Source organism: Malurus melanocephalus, unplaced genomic scaffold (genome assembly GCF_030028575.1).
Source record: "Malurus melanocephalus ecotype Western Australia unplaced genomic scaffold, MMel_1.1 scaffold_2, whole genome shotgun sequence".
NCBI classification, from domain to species: Eukaryota; Metazoa; Chordata; class Aves; order Passeriformes; family Maluridae; genus Malurus; species Malurus melanocephalus.
Genome location: NW_026623234.1, coordinates 3,819,880 through 3,840,235, shown reverse-complemented (window position 1 = coordinate 3,840,235; position 20,356 = coordinate 3,819,880). Strand labels below are relative to the sequence as shown.

Here is a 20,356-nt window from a genome sequence, read left to right as displayed (position 1 = left end):
AGCATGGTGTGGTGTCTTGAACAGTCATTGTTACGATTGAGTCTTGTCCTGGAACTCTTGCAGAAAGTTGTGGCCCAGCTCTACTACTCTCAGAAGGCACAAGTTCCTTTTTCTCTTCAGCATTGCCCTTCTGCTGTCAGTGACTCTGGAAATGGACAGTCACAAGACAAATGACCCACCCCTCTGCAGGATATAGTTTGAAACCCATCACACCRGCGCAGTGTTTGCATATAGAACAACAGGCTGTGGAAAGCATTCACAACTGCTTTAAAGCAGATCAGGATTTTTGCAGCCAGCCTCCTGACAAGTTGTGCTTGAAGATAAAAGGAGAAAAACCAGATGTATTAAATTATAGGCTGAAAGTCCCTTGCATAGATCTGCTTGAGATTTACTGTTGCCCAGTGCAAAGGCATGATACCTGATTGGGGATCCCAGCAGTGAGTCTGCGGGGTGGTTCTGTCCCCAGTGGTGTAATGTCACTTGCAGTGATGAAAGAAAATSTCTCTGGCTGTGTAAAGAGACACCTGAACTTTTTGTCACCTTGAATACTGTGCTTATCCTAGCTTTTCTCTTCCCCTCTGAGCCTTCATCTCTGCTAAGGTTCTTAAAGCAACATTTTTTCTGGGTGTTTGGAGAAGTGTTTTTCCAAAGGACCTGTGTGTGCTGTAATGTAGTGTAACCCTGTGATGCATGTGTTAGAATATCTCCTCTGCCTTCACCTCACAAAGCCCAAATGTGAAACCCTTTTCATTTTCTTTCTTCTCCTTCCCCTCCCCAYGCTGACAGCAATGCACAAGTGATGCATTAGCAATGCATCTGAACTCAAGTCATGGCTGTCTGAAATTTCAGCCCTTATGAGAGACAGCAGACCGTGGAAGCCACAATTTTTTATTGTGCCCTAGGGTTGTTGTGAGTGAATCATCAAAAGAGTATGATTCAGTTGTAGCCATAACGTTGTTTTTTCCTCTGGTGCCACAAGCGTGGAAATGCAGAATTGATATGCTCCGAGTGCTGGTCACAGGTGCTGCCTGATCCCTTTAATGCACAAACTGTAATGGTTCTTATTTCTAGTGAATCTAATCCCTAGTACACGACTCCCCTTCTCAGGCTAGGCTTAATTCAGGGACAAATAGTAATGTAAGGACTTTGCTCATCTATCTGGCTCTGTCTCTTCTTCAGATAYTTCGCTCCCCAGTGACCCCGTGCCTTTTTAGATCTTTCCCATCATAGCAYAACCATCTCTGACACAGACACCAACCAAATGTGTTCAGACAGCCCATGCCGCAGGATTTTTGCTTGTTTCAAAATGATTGCCACCGTGCTTCACCAGTGTGGGTCTTGAGACCGAAACTGCATAAACAAACTGCGTCAGGGATGAAGAGGTGCCAGACACAGGCACTGATAAAGACAAAGAACTAGGTAGTTCTAGAGACTTGATTTCTTGGTGTAGCTCAGGTTAGCTTTGTCAGATTGTCAGTCTGTACRGCATGATTCATTCATGACATGTTAATTCTGTGTCTGGCTCACAGACTAACAGCATACTTACCTAAATCCTTACCCTGATGCCAAACTACCTCCCTTTCCTGTTCCTACTTATAAAATGTGTCGTACTTGTGAAATTATGGAATTAAACCCTTCATTTTAAACCAGACGGTAGCTGCAAAGATCCTGAGGATACATCTAGGGGGAATTTTTTTCCTCATTCTGTTTTTTCTTTATGTGATTTCTGTTTCTTCCCTGCTTCCTTCTCCTTTGTAATTTCTGAGAGCAAGACAATACCTCTGTGGACATGTTTCAAACCAGTGAACAGTTTCATCTCCAGGTTTCACAGGTCTCCTCCTGTGCTTTGCAGACACAGTTCTGCATTCTTGTCTTCAAACCTAGGCTTACACAATAATTGTATCTGCCACTGCTCTGCATCTCCTGCCATGAATCAGCTTTACTACTGTTCATTATTTCTGTGACTGTCAGAAAGCTAGGTGGAAGTCGCCTCCTTGGATCTCCTCATTCTCTCCTCCAGTATTGGACATGATGAATAAATGAAGATCTCTTCTCCAGAAAGTTTACAGAAGTCCTGAGGAAGAGAAGTGCTGTGTAAGGTTGTGCATTGCATGGTTGCATTGGCTGGAGGACTCCTTGTTTGCCTGCCTTTAGGTGATGCATTGGGCAGGATTTTCTCATGGTACTCTTGGAAGCAGGTCTTCATGGAGTGGGAACAGGTGAAATGAAGCAGGAGATAGAGCAAAGAGAGAGAAAATCTTCAGACTGACCACTAGAAAAATGCTGAAGATAGTAGTAGCATTAGCAAGGCTTCAGTGCATAGGTTTGTTTGTTTATCTCGCTCTTGTTTACCAGGTCTCCATCACTTCCCTGAGCTCACACAAGTAGAGAATAATGGCAAGACTACGCAGACCTTGATGGTCCATGTAACTGCTGGGAGAAGTAGAATGTTTGCCTGCTGTCCACTGATTTCCAAATGTCATTAAAGAACCTTCATTTTTCCTCTACATTTTGTTTTTCTTGCCCTTTCTCCTATTCCTTTACAAAGAAATAACCAAAATCCAACGTTTTACAAAAGTCTGTCTAAGATCCTCTATGAGTGGATTCATGTTGTAGTGCATTTTTCATAGTGCTCCMACTCCTTCATGCCCAATTTTTGTGTTTGGTCTTACATCATTCCTTTCAAAGGCATCCCAAGGAAGCAATGTAATGGCTGACTTGTAAAAGATTGCTCTAAGCTTGGCAGTACCTCAGTTCATGGAGTAGAATAGTACATCAGTGTAACACAGTGTCCGAGCAGTGCTTACAGGGCAAGCAATTAAACTGCAACAACAGTGACCCTTGAAATGCAATGTCCCAGCATACAGTAAATTGTWTCATGTTAAAGGTTATGTTGCTTCCTCAGGAACCATTTTGGGAGATTTTTCACATCACAGTCTGGATGTAATTGGTGCATGCTGCAGATTTATTCCTCCAACAGGTCAAATAACCAGCATATTTTATTGCTAAGCTGAGCMGGGCTTTTCTTTTCTCACATCATATTTCTATCAAACATTCGGTTGTCTGTTTCATGGTTCACAGAGGATTTGGACCTTTTTGGTGCTTGCAGCATGTGCATTTACCCAATAGGTTTGCTCTTCCTGCAGCTTCTCCTTTAGAGGCAGTTGCTGCCAGCAGAGGAGTAGTCCGTATGGCCACTAGTGTTTCATTCCTGTAGCCATGGCTTTCTCCCCCGCGGACGAAAATGTGAAAATGCATTACAGACTATTTCAGTAGGTGGCTTGTAAACTCTTGCTATGGCAGCAGTCTGGGGTCCAGTAGCAGTTCCTGTATTTATTGTGCTTTCCAAGAGTTGCAGGGTTCCAGTGTGAGCGGTTTRTATTGAACTTGAACTTCATAGGCTGCACCCTACCATGGATCAGTAGAGAGTACAGGACTCTATAGAGCTGAAGAGAAAGTACCCTCAAGGAGAATATTAAGGATGCAAGAGRAAGTGTGCAAAATTCTGAAATTACATATCAGTTCTTGCAGAGAAATCCTGTCTCTGCTTTTTGCTGCATTTGCATTACAATATAATATTTAATAATACTATGACAATAGTTCTCAAATAATACATTATAATGGAATATGGTAATTTGTATGCAAGTTTAGAAACATTTGTAGGATTTTAATTTTCTTGTGCTATGTTTCCCTGTTTTCATTGTCATGGGGTGTGTGAATTGGACCTCTTACAGCCATTCTCAGTAAATCATTTACACTAATAATTTTACAAGCAACCTTATTAGACATGTTCTTTCCTGAAGCTGAGGCAGCTAATGATGAACTTGATTTGACTATTCATACATATACCCAATGCAGTACTGCTTAGCTGTAATTTAGGGAATAAGGTAAATAAATAGGGATCTAAATTATCTGAAGTCTTGCATTAACCCTACATGTGATTCAACTTCCTTCTTCCCCTGGGGAAATTAAGTCTGTCTGTGGTCTGTTAAGGTCAGTCTGCTTATACTAAAATTTAAATGACCTTCTTTTAACTGCAATCATTTTTCATACATAGTTCAGCTTGGCAACATTTTTTATAACTTTTTATAATGTAAGTATGTTTGGGGACAGGGATGGGAGGTAATTACTTAACCATATTCTCATGTAAACCTCTATTTTCTAGTAATGTTCAATGAGGAAACAACAAGGGGGAGGCAAGGACATATTACAAGGAATTACTATCTGGATCCTGTCCTATCTGTGGAAAACTTCTAGCTTAAGTGCTCATGGAGAAAAGAGGAGATGCAGAAGCGAGTTCATCCTTTCGGGTCAGAGGGCTTTATGTTCCTTAAGAAAGTTCCTTTTCTAACAAGCTACAGAGTGTTTTGAGGCCAATGCCCAGTCATGCTTCTTGCAGTTGAAGGGASTGATGGTGAGAGTGCTGAGTTGGCAGGGAGAGTGCTTTAATTCCACTTCTTGCTCTATTGCTTGATTAATTATTTTTGCATAGAAGAAAATGCTAAAAGAAGTCCATTCCAAAAAAACCGGCTAGCCTAAGTGTATAGTGCTCCACTGGCAGTATGAAGATAAAAGTTTGAATCTTTGGGGCAATTGAGCCCTAGTTTTCTTCTATCCTTGGTGAATGCTCTCACCTCTGAGCTGTTACATAAAACTAAATGCACCACCGGTTTTGTGAATCCAACCACTTATTTTCTTTGGTTTGTTTTTTTTTTTCCTTCTAAAAAGCACTATAAAGGGAATGTTGTTTTCTGGGTAAACTAGAAAGTTTTCTGYAGAGCAAGGCAATGGCTTCTGGTTCTGTCTTCTCTGTGCTGAAGGATTTTATACTTGAGTTGCAGGAGATCTTTCAGTTAATGTTTTATTTCATAATATGTTTGTTTCAACACAGTTGAGGTGGTATTATTATTATTATTATCATCATCATCATTATATCATTTTGGACCAGCTCTGGATTATTTTGCATGAATCTGCAAAGTTTGATAAAATAACTTAATATTTGCAATCATTTGCAAAATGTCACATTTGCAAAATTTCAGAGAGATCAGGATCTCTGTTGGAAAGCCATTCTGGGACCAAAGGTTGAATTAATGGAAAACCACAGTCTAATCCAGTAAAGCKCAAAGGAACCTGCCTAATTTTAAGGAATATGCAGTGTCCAATGGACTTTTATGAGTCCTATGGTTTTAGGAAGCATTTTTCAGAACTGAGGTAGAGCACTTGGTGCAGGACAAAATCAACTCTTTAATGAGCTTAACAGAAAACCCCACAGGCATACTCAGCATGTGCTTTTTAAACATCTATAATTGGGTCAAATGAAAACTAATTCCCACTGGAGTCCAGCCATGCCCAAGGAACCCTTCCAGGATTATTCTTTGAAATCCTTCAGGCAGAAATATTTCCATGCCAGTTTCTACTTCAAAACCTTTTTATTGTGGAACTGTTCAAGAATAGGCTAACAAGAATTTTTCTTCCAAGAATTTTTCCTGTTCTCCATATCCCACCCCTACCATCCTTCTCCCTCTTGCTTTCCTCACTGCTTCTTAGCACACTAGAAAAGGTCAGAAGCAATTTGATCAAGTATCCCAAGAAACGAGTGTCTTTGAAGAGAGTGCAGGCCTGTGAAATTTGAATATGAGAGGTTAATCTTTTGAGGAATTGTTGGGTATGAAATAGAGCTTTATAATGAAAAATCACCTTTGAACCTTACATTTAACTATTTTAGGTTAAAGAAAACTAATTCCTTTCATTGGGGAGAAAAAAAAAGCCTTCCTACCAAAGGTGTCTTCTGTCCGCTTTGCTGCCTGGGTAATATATTTGGGCTGTTTTTTCAARTCTTTTGATACATATTCTACAGACACCAAATGAATTAACAGTCCCAGAGGGCTGTCAAAATGGAGAAAGTTATAAATTAAAGACAGACTTAGCCTAAATTGGTGTCTGAATTCTTGAATGAATTGRCACGTGGCTGTGCTTGTTCTCTGAAGCAAGAGCTGTTGAATTTCTTCAGCTACTGACCTTACCCTCCCTCACCAGAACTGCCTAGTCTTTTCTTTGGTTGACAGTGCATAACAGATGCTGTATTGCTGCTGAAGTGTTCATCGTTCTTATCTGCTGGTAAGAGTTGCAAAGCTGCCTGTTTATTTATTGATACAGTCCGAGACTTTAGTGGATCGCTCACACGTGTTAGCATATGTTTTCTCCTTGATATCCCAGTAGGATTTGTCTACACTGGAGACTGAGCATCTTCACTTTTGCTATAACTCATTTAAAAACATGCAGGAAGTCAAGCTACAAAGCAACTTGTTAACTTTGCAAGTGGAGGGGGAAGCTTACACATGCCAGTGCTGTACATTAAATTTGGAAAAGAGCCATTCTGATTTGGCTTACGCATTTTGCTGTCAGGTGTTGGCCTTTTCCATCGTAGCAAGATTGCTCCTCATAACTGAGATATACGGTGAGAAACCCTCCAACACTTAGAGAGAGGTTTAACTCAAAGTGTGTGGTGCATTTCATTTTGATCTTGGCTCTCTGATTTCCACAACTTCCACTGTACTTTGAGATCTTTCAAAGCTGACACATGATGTGATGCTTTTTGTAGAAAATTAAGGTGCACGTGCCAGAGGATGATATTGGCCCTCCCTGGTATGGGTCGTTTGATGTGTAGTCTCTGCTAAATGGATCTTCTCTGGGATATTTTTCATTCTTGGCAGTGAAGACAGACAATCTGTTRAGAACAAAGGGGAATTATTTCTTGCATTTTGCCAGTAAGGTCTCTCTTTGGTTTAGGACTGCTGGGCAGAACAGCTAGATTTCATCTCTGGATGAACTTGAGTCTTCACACTCCTGTAGGAATACCTGCAGGCAAGGAGTGTTTAACTTCCAGTCAGTGACAGGAGAACACAGCTGATATCATATACTTTCTCTAGCTGCAGCCTCCTCATGCAATATATAGTTGTCTCTTTGTCMATGCTGGACTGTGCCAGCAGGGAATTAATAATGTCCAGCAAAGGGTAGAAAAATTATGATATCTGTTTTATTTTAAGCAGAGTCATTTAGGCTTTCTGGCTTGCCTTTTTTTTTCCCCCTCTTTTTTGCCAGAGGAGGTTATTTTAGTACTTCTGTAAGGAAAAATAAGTGCTCAAGATGGCAGCTGCAGGGGGTGGATTGTCACCATGCTCCAAGCAGCTCCACAGAGCTGAGTTCTGCCATAAGGGCAGGCTCCTGGTCATGCAGAGCCCGGTAAAAGGGAGARAGCYCCTKGGTTTGCACAGCCAAGGGAAGGCTCTGGCCCCAAGCACATGAATAGGCTGCTGGGGAGTGCAAGTCTTGGGATTTTCCCATCAGGCAGCAGCCCTGATGTTTGTGAATTCGTACATGAGGTAGACTGCTGTTTAGCCTAATGCACATTGGTGCTTTGGGAGGGCCCAGAGCTTTAGAGTTTTGCTGCATTTAAACAAATTAACATAGTCATGGCAGAAAATGACTGTGATTTTTCCTAAAGATGAACAAACTGTGGGTCTAATAGGGACCTGCTATTTCTCAGAAATTAAAATGCTGCTTCCCTAAATGAGGCCAGGGAGGATGATCAGATGTATAAAGAAGGAAAACATTGCCAGACAGTATCTGGGACTGGATAATTCGCAGGAAAATACTCTCTGTGTCAGAATCAAATCGTCTCTGTGATAAGAAAATCATTTTTTCCTAGCTTAGAGGATATTGAGTACCAAGATTTTTACATCCTCTTAAAAACAGGCCTTTGTCCCTATCAGTTCTGGTGGTTTATTTTTTTTCCACTGGACAAACATTGATTTTTCTTGCTGCCAAATCCTGCATTTCTAATGGAGCTTGAAATTAACACGATTTTTTGTGGTTGTTGTTGTTTACCTCCTTGTTTGCACACCAACGACCTAAATGATGTTGGCACAGCTTGAGGAACAGGTTTCTTAAAGTTTTAGTTGAATGCAACAGGGAAAGCACAACACATCTTTTTCTCCAGGCACTACACAAATAATGACAGCCACATGGTATTGAGGAGTGGTTTTGTGTATCTGTGACACTGATTGAAAGGCTTGGGAAAGCTTGCATTTGTTTAAGATATCTGTGWTCCAGAGGGCATTCTTTATCATACTCTGCTGGGATGATGATTTCAGTTTGCTGCACRTACAACCTTGAAGTAGCAGCTGCTGCAGTATCCTCTAATTCTGCTCCAAGAACCTATTCCTGCAGAGAACCTATTCCTATGGTTTAGAGAAACCTTTCGCGAGGTCTGTAAATTAACCAGAGATATCCTGATTCAGAGAARGCGGCAATTAAGCTGAGGTCAACARTGTYCCTWAAATTGCTTTATGTGTCAGAATTCCCTGTCCCTCCCAGCCTTATACACTGGGACGCTGAAGGTGGTACCCTTGGACAAAGCCTGAGTCGGTACAATAATCCACTCTTGTCTGGCTAACTTTTGCATTTTCAACTGGCTATAAATTAGAGCACATAACTTTTACAGAAATTKGAAAATCTAAATATCTGAGTAATTTTTTGAAACCTAACAGCTATCCTTTGGTCACAGTACCAGTTCCCCTTAATCCTTTCAAATACACTTGGAAGAATCCATGTAGTTAGAGATAATGGTCTTAGAGTATGGCTGAATTTCCTCGCTGTGAGTTTGAATAGATAATAATAGCAACAGATTTCTCCTTTCCTTTGATGTTCACATAACAGATTTTTAAAAATGATGCTTTAAAGCCTGTAACTAGAAATTACTAAAGATAAGATACTCCCGAGCTCTTTCACTTGGGACCTTTTGGTAATGTGGGTTATTTGAGAGAGCTTTTTACCCCTCCACAACAAAAAAGGCTATGACTGAATCTCGGCTCTGCTGTCAGCAATTTGAATCCATATGGGCTTAGTCTTGTTTTCTTAACCATCTGCCAAGAATAAGATGTGATCTTTGGCAAGAGCTTGTGCTCCCGTGTATTGAGAGTGGGAGATATAGACCACGGAACCATTCTGTATCAAACCTGACTGGCAAAGTGTCTAGAGTATTAGGTCAGCAATTTTCCATCAAATTGATATCAGTTATTGTTGATCCATTGTGAAGGTCATGAATTAAGCAGAAAGGATTTGGGCAGTTCAGGGTCAAGATCTGAGCAGCCCTTATTCATTGAGCAAGAGCCTTCTATCGAGGTTCTTGTCAGCTATTGCAGCTGGAAGTTCTTTTGAAATTATTGTGTTAATGTACTGTTCTACTTAGGAAAATGACTGAGTGGCAATGTGACACTCTACATTTTGTATTTGTTTTCACTCAGTGACTTAAAAAATCTGTTCACTTTCCATCTCCAGTGCAGATTTTTCTTCCTGCCAGAGGCACAGACTTCACCTGGGATCTGGAAAAATCAATCTATGGCATTGTTGTCACCGGCATGGAGCAGACATAAGGCAGGACTCAAGGCACATGTCCTAGAAGTGCAGAGCATCCTCATTGGTGCTGCACTGCAGGCTCCAGGCTCGTCCTCCTCTCTGAGCTCTGCAGGACCAGGAGTTGAGAATTCCTGCATGTTAGTAAGTCAGTAGTTTTAAAGCCAAGGAGGGACAGGGAGCAGAGATGGTGGGTAAGATCACCACTTCTCAGCASTTCCTTTTGTTGCTGATTCCCTTCAGTTTTCTCTGCAAAGCCCCTGAAGGTGAGGTTGTACACCAGGATAGAATCTCTATAATGTGGGAGAAAGCCAAGAGACTTGTATTCTAAGACAGTTTGGAGGAATTAATTTAGGGGTAAGTCAGCAGTCTTCTGTCGGTGAGATAAAGGTGCTAATGAACCAGCACCTTTGTTCAATCAGGTTTATTGCAAGCCAGGATAAGAAAGTTTTTTTTCTAAGGACTTCTGCGTCTCTTGGCTGCGATACTGTGGGGCTTGACTCAGCAGCATTCAGTGGCATTCCCTGCACTGTGTTTTACTCCTATTCATTTCTGCTCTTAAGATTGAAATGTCGTATTAGATTAAGAGTTCTACACATGTCAACACCGTGAAGGCTTCCCTTTCACTTTAGCAGGAGGGGGGACTGAGGTACTGCGTTGCTGAGGGCGTCTGATGGGGTCTGGCTAATAAGATCTGATTTCATGAGGTTTGCATCCCATTAAGGCAAGAAGKGATCAGACCTGCAAGCATGATAGAAAAGTGCAAACACAATAAAACGGCTCTTATGAATATTAATAGGCCTCGAAACAATGCAAGGCGAAAATGGTGATGAGGTGGGGGAGTGAGCAGCTGCTATCTGGTGTAGCACAACGGCCTCCCTTTCACCTTGCTTCTGCCTGCAGCTTGTCACTCACAAACCCTGACAGATTTGGGAATGGGGCTTGGGAATTTGATAGCTTCCCTGAACCCATTTCAGCTCTGCAGCTTGCAGCCTCTGTATAGGCATGAGTGCAACTAAAGTAGCTGATCCCTATGCACCAGTTGTCAATCTTCCCTAGCAGCCCTAACCAAGCCAAGATCTGCTTTTCAGCTATCCAAAGCATTGTTTTTAAAAGTAGCTTGGCTTATTCTTTATAATCCCCTTCATGGGTGAGATACCATCCATGTCAATGATCTCTCTGYATCTCTAACCTCAGTATAAAACATCAGCTGGTAAAGCTCCTATATTTCCTTGCAGTTCTTGGACTGGCTCACAGCCACGGCTCTGTCCCCCTCTGCATGGATTGCTTCCTCTGCTGTAGCTCAGGAAATTGTTGTGTTTTTGCATGATCTATCCTGTGATGCACCAGCTTTGATGCTTTCCTGCAGTACTTTTACAGAGGAGCCAGTTAGTGCCTGCTTGTTATCATCCATTGTAATTCACTTTTCTTGCCTGCCTAGCAAAGAAGTGCATCTTTAGCATTTGAAATTAAATGCAGATACGACCCATCCCAGCATCCCGCAGCAAACCTTCCTTTAGCTCCATTTTATGGACTGAGACACAGAAGTAGAGGAAATTAGGATCAGCAGACAGTTATTATTATATCTTTTGCTTCTTTGAGTGTGCTCCCATGAGCGATCCCTCAGCAGCCCCCTGCCCAGCTGCCAGTGCCACTCCCATTTCTTCATGCAGCACATGGGAGTTGCCAGACCTCTGGGCTACAAGAATTCAGGACATGTCCTGGCYTTCCAGTTTGTTTGCATTTCAATTCTTAGAATGTTCATCTCTCTACAGAAGTGTCTGAAATCCCCAAGACATTGATTATATTTCTTTACACACATTTCTTTATCAATTGAATTATTTAGTAAAGAGGTATGTTCATATTTTATTGATATAATTTGAGGTGTAATCTCACTCCTTTTCCCTTAGCACTTGTTTAAAGAAAACAGCATTTCATCCTCTGTTGCTTTGGTTTGTTTTTCTTTCATTCATCCTGAGTCTCTAAACATATTATTGCTGCTTTTGGGGGAGAAAACTGACTTGTGCAGGTTGAGCGATCAGCTGCCATTTGTAGAAGCAAGCAGTAGTCAATGGGAAGCAGCAGCTGGGTATCATGCCTGCTACTCTGACACTGGCCACACTGAAGGGCTGTCAGATGATACAAGGGCCAGTAATGCTGAATTAACCTTCTTGCTTAACTGCTTTCTTTCATCATCTTTGCTGTTCCTTTAAGTTGCTTTCTGCCTCAGTTTCCCATCTGTTACCTGGGGCCAGCTGCATCAGCTCTCCTCACTACAAAGGTGGGTACATCAGAGCCATAAAGGKTTCTGACATTGTGAGAACTGTAGACACCAAGATAGCCCTCTTCAGGAATATGTCTCTGCATTAATAGTCTGCAGGAAAACTCCTTAGGAAAATGGGGCCTGGGTAGGTTTGACTGAAGCACCTAAAGCTTGTTGAAGAAGCAAGTAATGGTAATGTCAATAAACTGCTCTCCTCTTTGTTTTTCTGTTCTTTGGTGGGAGAGAATTGAGAAACCAAGTTTCCTGCAGCTCCACCGTCATCTCTGGCCCGTGGTGGTAAGAGGTATTTTATGCTTGGCCTCTTCAGGGAAAGGCTGCTTGTTTACATTGTATTTGTGGCATAATTACTAATGGTACAGATCATTTTTATTAGCCAAGCTGTCTGCATTAAGATGATAGATATTTTTGTATTATTAAGAACATCCAGGGAGTCTCTGCAGCAGCAGGAGAAAGATGATAATTTTTCGTTTAGCTTAAGAGCAGATGGTTACAGAAACATTCTATGTAAATAAATTAAAGAGAAGCCACCCTCGCTAATAGTTAAGTAAACAGGCTTGGAAACAGCCATCTCAGGACCAGGCTTTTCTGTTCTCTTCCTTTCTCACAAGAGCTTCATCTGCTCTTCAGCTTACAGCCCCATATGAATAGGGCATTAATTAAACTAATTTGCTTTTGGGCCAAAGTCCTCTAAAACAACTTGAGTCTTGCTAGAGCAAGACTATCACTCTCATGCAGCCTTCTTGAGCACTAGAGAATACTTATCCAGCCTAAGCATCTGGGTCGTAATCAATGTTATTGATAAGCATTTCCACATGCCTTTTGTTGTGGTAGCAAGGCTGTGAGTGATCTGAGAGAAGTATTACTACCRTTGCTGCATTTTAGAGTTGCATCCTGCAGTCACTGATGAGTGCTGTAGTCACAGTGCCATGCTACCCTCAAGAATTTTGACTCAAAACAAGTAAAGTAGAARTGGAGAAATGAGAGGTAATTAGGGAGGAAAGTAATTCCTCCCTAAGTAATTGTAGCACAAGGCTGCAAATGCTTCAGATATGGTAGCTGGAGAAGGATGCAACTTCTCTTCCCACAATCCAAAAGCAAACAGCAGATATTTTAAGAAGGAAATTGTGAAAAGCCTAGTCCTCAATTGGTTCCCAAAATGAAAAGCTACAAGGGCTTTGAGGACCAAGAAAGCCATGCTTGATCTTTGAGAGGTGCTCTCTGCTCATGGAGTTGGAACAGGATGGTAGGCTGGTACTCAGGAAACACTTTAGGGCAGGACAGTTCCCTCCTCTGTCTTTGCAACCAGACTGATGCSAAAACATCACCTGGGTTTCTTCCCAAGGTCTCCAGTCACACAGCCAGGATTCAGCATGTTTGTAAGAGAGTCTGGATTCTCGGGGAGTAGCAAAATGCAGTTTGTGCCCATCTCAGGAGGAGATCACATGCTGATGCAATGGTGGTTTTCCCAGTTGGTAGAGTCTGGAGCTGGAGAAAAAACAATCCTCTTCCTAGCCTAGAGCAGGTACTTGCCTGGGATGACTTGCACCATTTCTAGATTCCAGCACAGATTTTCTGTTGGGTATGGATCTATGAAAACAGGAGATAAAGCAATTAGAATATTGCTATTACTGAGAGTAATGCCTGGATGTCATACAGCAAAAACTGATGACTAATTGCAAATATAATAGAAATGTAACATTTTTAATAGTACCAGAAAAAAAAATACTATAACCTAAGGACTGGTAACAAGAAGTGTGGTATAAGCTGAAACAATTCATTAGGGGGTTGAGGAAGGAGAAGGGTTAGAGGTTAGACCATGTTAGTTAATGAAAGAAATTTCTATACCCTATCATATACTGAAAACCAAATGCAATCCGAGGCTGTACAAGGCAAGCTGTCCCTTTTAGGGAGAAGGCAGTATCATGGCTTTGTCAATTCTCCACACGCTACCAAACACCCATGTCCAAGGAAATCAACCTCAGAMTGCCATACAGATAGAGGGAAAGGCTTCTGGAATGAGGGGGACGATGGAGAATCCATTATATTACATGAGAACTGGAAGTGTTTGGCTTGTTTGTTCCAGAAAAACAGAGGCTGAGAGGAGATATAAATGTTCTCTATAAATACGTCAGAGGAGTAAACACTAGGGAGAGAGAGCAGCAATTTAAACTAAAAGACAACATTGCGACAAGAGGAAATGGGTATAAATGGCCCATGAATAAATTTAGGCTGCAAATTAGGTTTCTGAGCAAAAAAACAGTATGAGATTTAGAATATCCAAGTAAGAATACTAGGGCAAATAACCTTTTTCTAAGATGGGATCTGGTTAGTTTAATAAGAACAAAAAAATGTGGCACCTCCACTATCATACCTGACACAAGTGAACTGCAAAGCATTATCCTGTGCTTTAATATTTGCAGCTGGAAAAATGCACTCTGTATATTTGATATTTCTGGAGTCTGAGACATGATGTGTGTAGTTTATGTGCTTCACTACAATTTCAAGTATTTAATCCTTCATAAGTAAAAAGAAGTTCTAAACAAATGAGGGTCTGCCCTCAAAATTACGAATTTAAAATAAAACTTGTATTTACCTAATTAGCAGTGATGAGGTCCTAATTTATGAGAGCAGGCTCTTTTTCCCAAGGCTAGGACTGTTTGTGAATTGGGAAATGCTTAGATGCAGGTGCTAAAACCTCTAATGTCAAGACTCAAATTGTCATTTGTTCACAGTGAAAATTTCCCAGCCAGCCTTAACTGCTGCTGATCTTTCACCACCCAAAGCCAGTGACAAGCCTGTTCTCAAGCAACATACATCCTCACTGCATCAGTGACTCTGGAAATTGAGAAGTGATCTGTGTGTGGTCTACCTTTCTCTTGTTTGATAGACTGATTTTTTTTTCCTCCGTTACTGTTGCACTTAAACTCAAGTCTGTGTGTCTCAAAGCAGCAAGCTACTTTAAAAGAAGAAGTTTGCAGTGAAGAAAATTCTGTTGTTCACTAGAAGTAACCACACCATGAACTCTATTGACCAGAATAAAATGTGTAAGGTTTTGATATATGGCATACACTTCAGTGCATGAYAGAAGTATGGATTGAGGGGGATGTTTATGCCAACAAAAGATTTTTGTCTAGACAAACAACATTCATATACTACAGATTTAAGATTTTTAAAGCTGCAGACAGGTAGTGTCTTATATTTTTTCTCTAAACCTCTTTGTCAACGATTTCTTTTCCATGTGGTGTAAGGTAGAAATGAAGGCARAAGGTTTTAAGGGGATAGAATGGAGTAAAATTTCAAAGCCTTTAAAACCTTCCTATTCATTCACTTTCTAGCATATAGGGTAGTTGGGGGTTAAGTGTCTGAGCTTGGGATCTGCAGTCTTTTGCTGGCTGGATTTGCAAWACTGAAGGATTTTTACTTTGATTAACAGGATAATTAGTGCTGTATTGTAAGCATAAGCCTCACTGAGCTTTGTAAGTATTCATTTCTTACCTTGACCCCAGAGACTCAGCACAATCCTTAATGCTGTGCAGACCAGACCTTGGGTGTCTATTTAAAGACCTCCTGTGCCTTTAGCCAGTGCCTCTTTCCTGCCCTGCATTAAGCTCCCCTTTGGCAACGGTGCAATTTCATAGCTCCTAGGTGGGTTTTTTTCCAGGTTTCTGTCAATCAGCTTAAAAAATTCTCACTGAGGTCATTAATGCAGTGAAGTCATGTGAGCCGTAAGAACCAGGGTCAGGAAGCTGTGAGCCTCTATGGCACCAGGGGACAGAGGAGAGAAGGCTGGTGGCATTACAATGGGGCTGCTTGGATCCCTATGCCGACCTACCAGACCCCATATCTTTGTCTTCCCCTTTGTTCCCTGTGCTCTTCCTTTCACAGTGGAAATCAATCCCACCAAATGAGTCTAACTTGCAATAAAGTCTTTGTAGTTAAGTTGCTGACTCCAGAGAAAAGCTGGATATTGTCATCAGTCATTTTGCCTATAGAATATCTCTCAATAGGCAAATTTTCTGCTGGCAACATCCAGTGTCACTCTTGAATCTTTTTGCGATATGCCCATTTGGTAGCTCCAACCTAAACATTAAACTTGAGAGAATTCAGAGTTACACATTAGGAATCTGTGCTATTCTGAATTTCCAAACTGAGTGAGTTTCTTTGTAAATAACAAACTGATGAACCATAATCCTTGAACAGGAAAGGGTGGGTATTGGGGTTATTGGTCTGTGTTAGCTAAGCAGGCTCAGACATGATCTGGGGCATCTCCAAGAAAGTGAAACATGTGGCACAGCACAGCTTATTTAGCATAAATCAATCAGCATTAAAAATCAACACYGATTCTGCTTTTGCAGGTCCTACATTATAATTAAACATGAACTTAAGATGCTGAACTTGAAAGTTTGCAACCCCTGTTGTGATGTTAAAGTAGTGGACACCTTCCAAAGTTTGTTGGGGTATGTGACATTTCATGCAATGGTTCCTACCACGCTGACCACTCTTGAAAACTTGTGGTGTTTTYTGAGACCAGGAACAGTCTTTCTAGACAGATTTTAGTCTTTTCCAGACCTAACAACTGCTTTTTCATTTTCCACTGTTTATGGATGGAAACTTCAGTGTTCCAGAATCTGTCATCTTAATGAAATCTAGTTCCCAGACAAGGTTCAATTTTCCATGGAGACCCTGGACAGGTTGTGGGGCAGAGGAGGAAKGTGAAGGTAGAAGAGAGTGGACTGCAGCACTGTCTGTGCTGCAGTTCAGTGGTTTTCCTGGCATTCAAGACCAKCTGGACTGAATACCTAGAAGTGCTCCTGCAAACATGCCAGCTCTGTCTCAGTGCACTGGCTCCTGGGAAGCTCTGCTATGTAGAATCCAACCATCATCAGGGCTTGCCATAAGAATAAATTTGTAAGCAGACCATTTTTGGCTTTTGCTGTAACAGTCTCTGAAAAGAGCCATTCTTTCTGTCTTTCCTCCACCTCCCTTTCASAGACATGACCAATGTTTTCCACAAATGGAGAAGTTTACAGTTCTCCCCATAGCTCCTGCCAGAAATTTTGTTTTAGTTGCCACAGCAACAACTTAATGGATTTTTAAAGCCCCTGCCACCGGCCATGCTTCTGCCCTGTTTGTTCTTCCTGTGCATTCCCCCAGCACCGTGCGAAGCTGCAGAGGCAGTGACTGAGAGCTCTAATAACCCAGTAATGGATCCAATTATGGCCGTTGGTGCTTCTGTTGAGAATACATGAATAAGTAAATCCGTGCATAAGGATGAAAGTGTGTGTTTTTTAAAGCTGCCTGAGCAGTCCTGAGGAGTGGTGGCCAGGTTGCTTCTGCCAGGCTCTGGTGAGGATGGCAGCTGAGGACTTGGCAGCCCCTCAGGACCATGTTGGCCCACAGGCTCCCTAGCTGATGGCTGTTGTCTTACAGGCATGGCCTTACACCACAAACATCTGTTCATGCGTCTTCCAGTTGCACTTCAGATGTCTGTGTAGGGCAGCTGGTGCTGGTATATCTACTGACAGAGCCTCTGCCTTGATGGCAGCCCAAATACAAGAAATAGCACTCCATTTTCATTTGTAAGTGTCACTGTGTTTGCATGGTTGTGACGGTTGTAGCTGGGGATGGATTAGGCAGGACAGAAAAGGTACTAGTAAACTTCTGCAAGAAATGTTAYATGCTTTGAGTGTTGCTCTGCAAGTACAGGATGATCCTTGGATCCTCTTCAGACCAGCAGAAAATCTGWTTCTTCCTCTATCACTGTGCTTCCTTTACTATCTACTGGTGGCAGAGGTATCCAYCTTCACCTGGCTGGCACATATGGTGACACACATCTGTGGCCTTTTATCATCCAGAAGGTTATCAGACATGGAAAAGTGCCTCTTTTGTTCCCAGTTTTCCTTCCATGTYGGCCTTTTCCCAGCTGATGCGTGGAGTAGTAGAACAAATGTATTTTGGCAGTATTTGGCAGATTTTGAAAAGAAGAGGTCTAGAGTATCAGCCATCCCAGCAGAGAGCCAGAGGGGCAGGTTTCTGAGCAGGAGAGGTTGGCTGCAGAAGACCTTTCAACACCTTTCCTTTTCCCATTCCCTGCATATGTGTAGTGGCAGGAGGGGATAGTCATACTCCAAGATTCAGGCAGTGAGCTCACCACACCCAAAGTCATTTGTAGACACCAGCTCCTACTGTTATGTACATCCAGACATGAATCCTTATGCTTATTCTAGCTACTCTTCCTCTTCCTCTCATTGTCATTGTCCATTTTTCCAGACCCTAGGGTTGCACAACTGCACTGCCTGGGTTTATTTTTCTGGTACTCTCAGAGTGTCTCTGTATGTATTGGGACAAACCGACTGCCAAGGCCATAGTGGTAATTCCCCAAAGTCAGGCTTCTGTACTTTATGGGTAGAAGTTGGTGAATCTTGAGAAAATTATGTCCTGTAAGTTACCAAGTGGCCGCTGTAAACACAAGGGTGATGGTCTCCCATTAATGTTCAGAAGACAAAGATCTGTGAAAGGAATTCAGCATCAGCATTTTCTGGATTGAAACTACTGTTTTCTGAGGAGTTTTTGGAGGGCTGTTTTACAGATGAGCCAGTGAGGAGTAGGCTGGGAAAGGCTGACAGTACATCCATTTCTGGGTGTAGATCTCGCTTTGAAACCTGAGATTTATTTCTATGCATTTGGTTCTATACAGCCTTCTTTTCTGAAGTGAGGTCTTGTTTTCCTGCCCTACAGSGGTTTGCAGAATTCACCTGCTCTTGTTAACTGTTGGAATCTGAAATATTAGGGTAGAAATTGCAGTTTTGAAGAGGTCCCTTGTAGTGGTTTGACCCTGGCTGGATGCCAGGTTCCCACCAAAGCTGCTCTTTCACTCCCCTCCTTAATKGGGGAGAGAAAATCCAATGAAAACTCCTGAGCTGAGTTGAGTTGAGATGAGGATGAGGAGAGATCACTCACCAATTACCATCAAAAGCAAAACAGACTCAACTTRAAGACATTATTGAATTTATTACAAAGCAAAATCAGAATAGGATAATGAGAAGTAAAACAAATCTTTAACACAATTCACCCCTCCCTCCTTCCCAAGCTTAACTTTATTCCCAATTCTCCACCTCCTCCCCCTCAGAGACTCAGGGAGAAAGGAATGGGGGTTATGGTCAGTTCTTCATGTGTAGTTTCTGCTGCTGTTTCTTCCTCAGTGGAAAGACTCCTTCCCCTGCTCCAGTGTGGGCTCTCACCCCAGCAAACAGTGCTCCACTATCTTCCACTTGGACCACAGTTCTTCACAAACTGCTCCAGTGTGGGTCCCTTTCCATGAGCTGCGATCCTTCAAGAACAGGGTCCAACCTGGATCTGCCACAGGATCACAACTCCAACCAGCAAACCTGCTCCAACCAGCAAACCATGAGCTCTCTCCTGGGATCCTCCAGGGCTGCAGGAGGATCTCTGCACTCCCCTTGACCTCCTGGGCTGCAGGGACACAGCTACCTCACTATGGTCTGCACCATGGGCTGCAGGGGAATCTCAGTGTTGGTTCATAGAGCATCTCCTGCCCCGCCTTCTGCACTGACCTTGGTGTCTGTGCAGTTGTTTCTTCTCATTCTCTCTTCTCTAGCCACAAGTACTTCTGCGTAATAATATTTTTCCCTTCTTAAATGTGTTATCATGGAGGCACTGCCACCGTTGCTGATGGTTTTAGCCTTGGCCAGTGGTGGATCCATCTTGTAGCCAGCTGGCATTGGTTCTGTCAGACATAAGGGATGTTACTGGCAGCTTCTTACAGAAGTAACCCCCCTGCTACCAAAACCTTGCCATGCAAACCTAATACATTTCTGAAAGCAGTTCCTKGTCAGTGAGCCTATTTCATTTACAGATCTGCCCACATGATCCAGATCCCAAGAAAGTTTAAAGTAGTYTGCAAAATAAGATATTCTTTGATATTTGTCTTCCAGATATCAGGGAGGCTGAGAAGAGAGTTAAAGGAGGGCTCATCTCCTCCCTGCTCAGCTGATATCTCCAGGTTAAAAGAGTGATTCTTTTCCCCCTCTCCTAACCTCACCTAGCTGTGTCACAGGAGAGTTCATTTCTGTTATGCATCATTAATCTGACTTTCTAATAGCAGTAAAAGACTCTGAACTTGGTCGGCAAAGAAGTTAACAACCAGTTTGCCTGAGCCCTAACACTTGATCATTTAGCCTTGGTTATTAACTGCAGGCAAGGACCAGTTTCTGGGAGATAATTGGGGTCATAAACAATAGCTGTGTAATGGAGAGCATGCCCTAGGAGAGGGACTAAACATACTCGGCTGCAAGAAACTTACTGCCTTTGGACGGCATCCAGGTGCTGCCATCCGCCAGCTAGAGAGCAGACAGCCAASTTGTCGCTGTAGGGGAAGAGAGGCCTTTAGTGCTTGGCAGAACACACCTATGCATGCACAGGATGGCCCCAAGCTGGAAAGATGCTCGAATGCAGCCTCAGGAGGCTTGGTAAAACTTCTTAAACATGAATGTGAAAGGTGGGGGATTGGAAGCCATGTATCTTTTAGTCCATTTCAGGTTTCTTAGGACTCAGCATTTAGGAGCAGTGAGTTTTGCAGCCTGGGCTAGGGTTGGTGGTGACAAATGGATATTCCAAGTTGAAAGTCCCTCTCGGCCT

At 42.3% G+C, this 20,356-nt stretch overlaps 1 protein-coding gene across 1 annotated transcript in view; it reads left to right on the top strand.

Annotated features, from left to right (window-relative positions):
* Positions 1 to 20,356, top strand: part of LOC130573155 (transmembrane protein 263-like) — a 200,515-nt gene that overhangs the window by 163,493 nt on the left and 16,666 nt on the right. The gene's annotated exons all lie outside the window — the stretch shown is intronic.